Raw genomic sequence first — 6,000 nt, 5'->3', positions numbered from 1 at the left:
TCTTGTGCCAGATTAAGAGCTGGGTTAGGGGTAAGGAAGGTGGAAGGGGTGCTGGGGTGCGAGCTGGAGAGCCGGAGGGGCAACATGAGCTCTGAAGCCAAACAGATCTGTCTTCTTTATGCAGTTTTCTTTCTTTGTTTATATTTGGCTGTTCTGGGTCTTCATTGCTGCAAAGGCTTTTCCCTAGTTGTGGCAGGCTACTCTCTACTTGTGGTGTGCTGGCTTCTCACTGCGGCAGCTCTTCGTATTGCAGAGGACAGGCTCAAGGGTGCGTGGGCTCAGTAATTGCAGCTCACACGCTCAGTTGCTCCTCTGCATGCGGGATCTTCCCAGGTCAGGGATCGAACCCGTATCTCCTGCCTTGGCAGGTGGATTCTTTCCTGCTGAGCCAGCAGGAAAGTCCCAAACCTGTCTTCAAATATCCACTTTGCCACTTACTTGCTGTATGACCTTGGTCAAGTCATTTCACCTCTCTGAACCCCACGTTCTTCAGTTGTAAAAATGCTCACCCTAACTGGGACTTGTAAAGTTCTCAGTCCAATGCCTGGCAGATGGTCACAAATCAATAATGAGAGGATGCTAGATTTCAAGCCCTTTGCCATCAGGAACTGGGTCTTGTTTGTGCTCCCAAGGTCATCATGGTTCCGTGCATGTAAGAGATACCCTATAAATATTTGTGGGTCCCATTCCTCTGAGCAACTATTTCAAACTTTGCCCCTCGCCCCCCAGTGCAACTCCCATGCTCACCCTCCCCGTTGTCTTGTCCTCAAACTTCACAGTCACAGGGCGTCTCCCTCAGTTTCCTGTCTCCCCATGTTCTTCAGTCACACGGTGCCCTCCATTTCTATCTAGGCTTCTCCAGGCCAAAGTGGATCTTTCCACCTGCTCCCTGGATCCCTTCCCTTCCTCCATTCCCACTCCCGTCAGCCATCACCTACCCTCTCTGTTGACTCCTTGTCTTCTAGACATTATTGTTGTTCGGTTGCTCAGTAGCCTCCAACTCTTTGTGACTCCATCGGCTGAAGCACACCAGGCCCCCTGTCCTTCACCGTCCCCCAGAGTTTTCTCAAACTCGTGTCCATTGAGTCGATGATGCCATCCAACTGTCCCATCCTCTGTGGCCCCCTTCTCCTCCTGCTCTCAATCTTTTGCAGTATAAGGGTCTCTTCCAATGATTCGGCTCTTTGCATCAGGTGGCCAAACCATTAGAGCTGAAGCTTTAGCATCAGTCCTTCCAGTGAACATTCAGGGTTGATTTCCTTTAGGATGGACTGGTTGGATCTCCTTGCTGTCCAAGGGACTCTCAAGAGTCTTCTCCAGCACCAGTTTGAAAGCATCAATTCTTTGGCACTCAGCCTTCTTTATGGTCCAGCTCTCACATCCAGACATGACTACTGGAAAAACCGTACTTTGACTAAAGGACTTTTGCTGGCAAAGAGATGTCTCTGCTTTTTAATACCCATCTAGGTTTGTCATAGCTTTTCTTCCAAGGAGCAAGTGTTTTTTTTTAATTTGATGGCTACAGTCACCGTTTACAGTGATTTTGGAGCCCAAAAAAAGTCTGTCATTGTTTCCATTTTTTCCCCACCTATTTGCCTGAAGTGATGGGACTGGATGCCATGATCTTCTTTTTTTGAATGTTGAGTTTAAGTCAGCTTTTTCACTGTCCTCTTTCACTTCCATCAAGAGGCTCTTTAGTTGCTCTTCAATTTCTGCATTATCATCTGCATATCTGTGTTATCTGTATTATCATCTGCATATCTAGGTTGCTGATATTTCTCCCTGGCAACCTTGATTCCAGCTTGTGACTCATCCAGCCTGGCATTTCACATGATATACTTGGCATAGAAGTTAAATAAGCAGGGCGACAATACACAGCCTTGACGTACTCCTTTCCCAATTTTGAACCAGTCTGTGGTTCCATGTCTGGTTCCAACTGTTGCTTCTTGACCTGCATACAGGTTTCTCCGGAGGCAGGTAAGGTGGTCTGGTATTCCCATCTCTTTAAGAAATTTCCACAGTTTGCTGTGGTCCACACGGTCAAAGGCTTTAGCGTAGTCAATGAAGCAGAAGATGTTTTTCTAGAAATAATCGTGGTCATCTCTCCCTTGTCTGAAAGAACAGTCCCAAAGTGCTCTTGATTGCCCCTACACCCGCCTCTTGATGCCACCCTCAGTGACATGTGTTCACTGCACCCCCATCTGCTTCATTCTTCACATCCATCCCACCTGTTCTCATCTCCACCCAAGTCTCCCTTCTGGCTCAGTTCTCCCCTACACAGCTCCAGACACAGCCACTGGTGACCTCATTATCAAAGCGAATGGACACCTTGTCTTCTGATCTTTCCCAGCCTCTCAGACGGCATCCGACAGCTGTGAGCTCTGCTCCTAGAAGCTCTCTCCATCCGTTTCCGAGACACTCACCTCTCCCAGTTTTTCTCCCCTCTCTGCACATTCCTGCACAGCCTTCCTGTTTACTCCTCTTCTTCCACTGTTTCTTAATGTCCACCTTCCCTGTAGTTCTGCCCCTAAGTCTCTTTTCCCTTTACGCAGATCCAAGATTTTAACATACCACCTGGATGCTGACAACTTCCTCATCTCTGCCTGGGATCCCTTTCCGCCAAGTCCTAGACTTGCATGCTAATGTGAACACCCTACAGGCAGCTCAAATGCAAGATGTGCTAAAAGGAATTCTTTTTCTCTCCAAACCTGCTCCTCCTCCGGCATTCCCTGTCTCAGCAAATGGTCTTATCTACCACCATGGCCTCGAAGTCAGACATCTAAATGTCATGCCAGGCTCCAGCCTCACTCTTGCACCCCACAGCCAATTTGATGTCAAAGCCTGTTGATAATTCCTTCTAATTATCTCTGGAATCTGTCTCATCTTCACTCTATGCCCTGTAGAGCCCCAGGACAGGCAAATCTGATTATCTCACTCTCTGGTTTAAAAACATTCAGTAACTCTCTATCACCTTCAGGATAAAATGTTTTTTCTCTTTAGATCCCTGCAAGGGCCATACTTTCCATCAGGGCCAGGAGGAGGCTGAGGCAAGTGTGACACTTTAGAGTGCCACGTTTAAGGAGGTACTCATTCCCAGGGCTGTACAAGGGCCTCCTTAAGTTTGCACCCTAACCACCGCTTTGCCTCACCCCAGTCCTAGCTCAGCTCTTCATGGCTACATGTCTGCATGATATTCTCTGCACCCCAAACACTCTAAGCCCTTCTGTACCTCTCCGACTCCTACCCACCCTATAAGACTCAGTCAAGGGACTTTCCTGGTGGTCCAGTGGTTAAGAATCCACCCTGCAATGCAGGGATGTGAGTTTGATACTTGGTCAGGGAACTAAGATCTCACATGCTGCGGAACAGCTAAGCCAGTGCGCCACAACTAGAGAGCCCATGCACCTCAACGAAATATCCTGCATGTTGCAACAAAGATCCTGAGTGCTGCAACTAAGATCTGATGCAGCCCAATGCACACATACATACATATTAAAAAAAAAAAAAAAACTCAGTCAAAGGCCACCTCCTCCAAGTTGCCCTCCCTGATCTGTGGAATCTGAACTACATGACACTCTTCTGTATTTCCTTAGCACCCCTCCATCACACTGGGCCTGATGACTGGTTCACGTCTCAGCCGCCTCCACAATCCTGGGGGACCTTTGAAAGCAGTTTGTTGAGTGACTAATAGAGGGAATGGATGAGTCCATCAGGAAAGGGGGTTGAGCTAAACGTTCTTGTTAATAATAATCACAGCTTTGGCCCAGAGCCCAGACTTTAATGCCTTTGCTTTAAAAGGCTTGCATATCTTAGCAGTTAAAACTGATGCCCTGCAGCAGGCAACGAGGTCACCATCAAGTGGTCAAGATGAGGCTGTGGGAGAATGGGGAGAGAGGATGGGCCTTGAAGGCCAGTTCCAAAGCTCTAGAGTTCTGTCTGGTCTTGCCCATCTTTGCTTCTGGTGGGCAGCTGACCCAGGTGGCATCCTACCACAGTCCCTGCTTCCGAGTATGAAAGTATCATGCTTGTGAGATAAGCGTCAACATCCAGGCATTCGAGGCCTTCTGGCTCTGGCCCCTGATCACTATCCAGCCTCAGTTCTCAGCATTCTTGCTGTCTACCTCCCGGCTATCCTGAACTATTGGAGATTTTCTTGAAGTTTTCCGGCTCTCTCTCCCACCTTTGAGGGCTTTGCCTGTGCCATTTCTTTCTGGGATGCCCCTTTGTCTCTCCTGCCTACTTCCAATGGTCTTTCGTGTCACCTACTCCGGGAAGCCCTTGCCGCTAGTCTTGGGGAGGCACCCTCTTCTGTGCTCTAACAGCACCCCTAGTTTGGCCCTTAGCCCATTGTATGAATACTGTCTCTAAAGGCACAGCTAGGGACTTCCTCATGCCAAGACTCCGTGCTCCCAATGCGGGGGGTCAGGGTTCGATCCCTGGTCAGGGAACTAGATCTCACATACTGAAACTAAGAGTCTACACGCCACATGCCACACAAGACCCAGTACAGTCAAACAAATAAGTAGATAAATTAGTTTATATATATATATACTGCTACTGCTGCTAAGTCGCTCAGTCGTGTCCAACTCTGTGCAACCCCATAGATGGCAGACCACCAGGCTTCCCCATCCCTGGGATTTTCCAAGCAAGAACACTGGAGTGAGTTGCCATTTCCTTCTCCAATGCATGAAAGTGAAAAGTGAAAGTGAAGTCGCTCAGTCGTGTCCGACCCTAGCGACCCCATGGACTGCAGCCTACCAGGCTCCTCCGTCCATGGGATTTTCTAGGCAAGAGTACTGGAGTGGGGTGCCATTGCCTTCTCCATATATATATATGTAATTTCAAAGGGGCTTCCCTGGTAGCTCAGATGGTAAAGAATCTGCCTGCAATGTAGGAGACCTGGGTTTGATCCCTGGGTTGGGAAGATCCCTTGGAGAAGGGAATGGCAACCCACTCCAGTATTCTTGCCTGGAGAACTCCATAGACAGACCACGGGGTCACAAAGAGTCAGACCTGACTGAACGACTCACACACACACATATTTTAAAGGCACAGTTAATCTTTCTCAGAGTCAGTGTGCACTGGGTCCTGTTCTAAACAGCTCACTGAATTCCCGTAACCTCATGCACTGAATGTTACTTATATTCTTTTCTTACAGGTGGGGCACTGGAGGCTCAGGGAGGTTCAGGTTACGTGGCGTCTTCGTTTCTGACACTGCATAACGAATTGCAACAAACACTGCGGCTTAAAACAACACGGGTGTGACCTCCGTGTCTGGGCTCAGGGCACAGCTCAGCTGGGTCCTGCGCTCAGGCCCTCCCCAGGCGGCTGCCCAGGTGTTGGCTGGGCGGGGCCCTCATCTGGAGCTGGGGGTCCTCTTCTAAGCTGCTCAGGTGGTTGGCAGAATCCAGTGCCTTGCCTCAGGAGTGTGAGGCCCTCAGAGCCTAGAGGCTGCCCTCTCCATGTGGTACGAAACATGGCTGTTTGCTTCTTTAAGGCCAGCAGGAGACTCTCTTTCTCTTTGGGAAGGGTTCAGTCCCTCTTTTCAGAGAAGGCAATGGCACCCCACTCCAGTACTCTTGCCTAGAAAATCCCATGGATGGAGGAGCCTGGTAGGCTGCAGTCCATGGGGTCGCTAAGAGTCGGACACGACTGAGCGACTTCAATTCCACTTTTCACTTTCATGCACTGGAGAAGGAAATGGCAACCCACTCCAGTATTCTTGCCTGGAGAATCCTGGGGACGTGGGAGCCTGGTGGGTGCCGTCTATGGGGTCGCACAGAGTCGGACACGACTGAAGTGACTTAGCAGCAGCAGCAGCAGCAGCAGCAGTCCCTCTTTGAATGGCTTTCACCCGATTAAGTCAGGCCCACCCAGGGTGGTCTCCCTTAAAAATTTTTTTTATTTATTATTTCTTTGCTTGGCCACCTCACATCCTATCTGTGGCATGCGAGATCTAGTTCCCTGACCAGGGGTCGAAACTAGGGCCCCCTGCATTGG

The sequence above is a fragment of the Bubalus kerabau genome, chromosome 15, assembly GCF_029407905.1.
Source record: "Bubalus kerabau isolate K-KA32 ecotype Philippines breed swamp buffalo chromosome 15, PCC_UOA_SB_1v2, whole genome shotgun sequence".
Lineage (NCBI taxonomy): Eukaryota > Metazoa > Chordata > Mammalia > Artiodactyla > Bovidae > Bubalus > Bubalus kerabau.
This window is presented reverse-complemented; position numbering follows the sequence as displayed.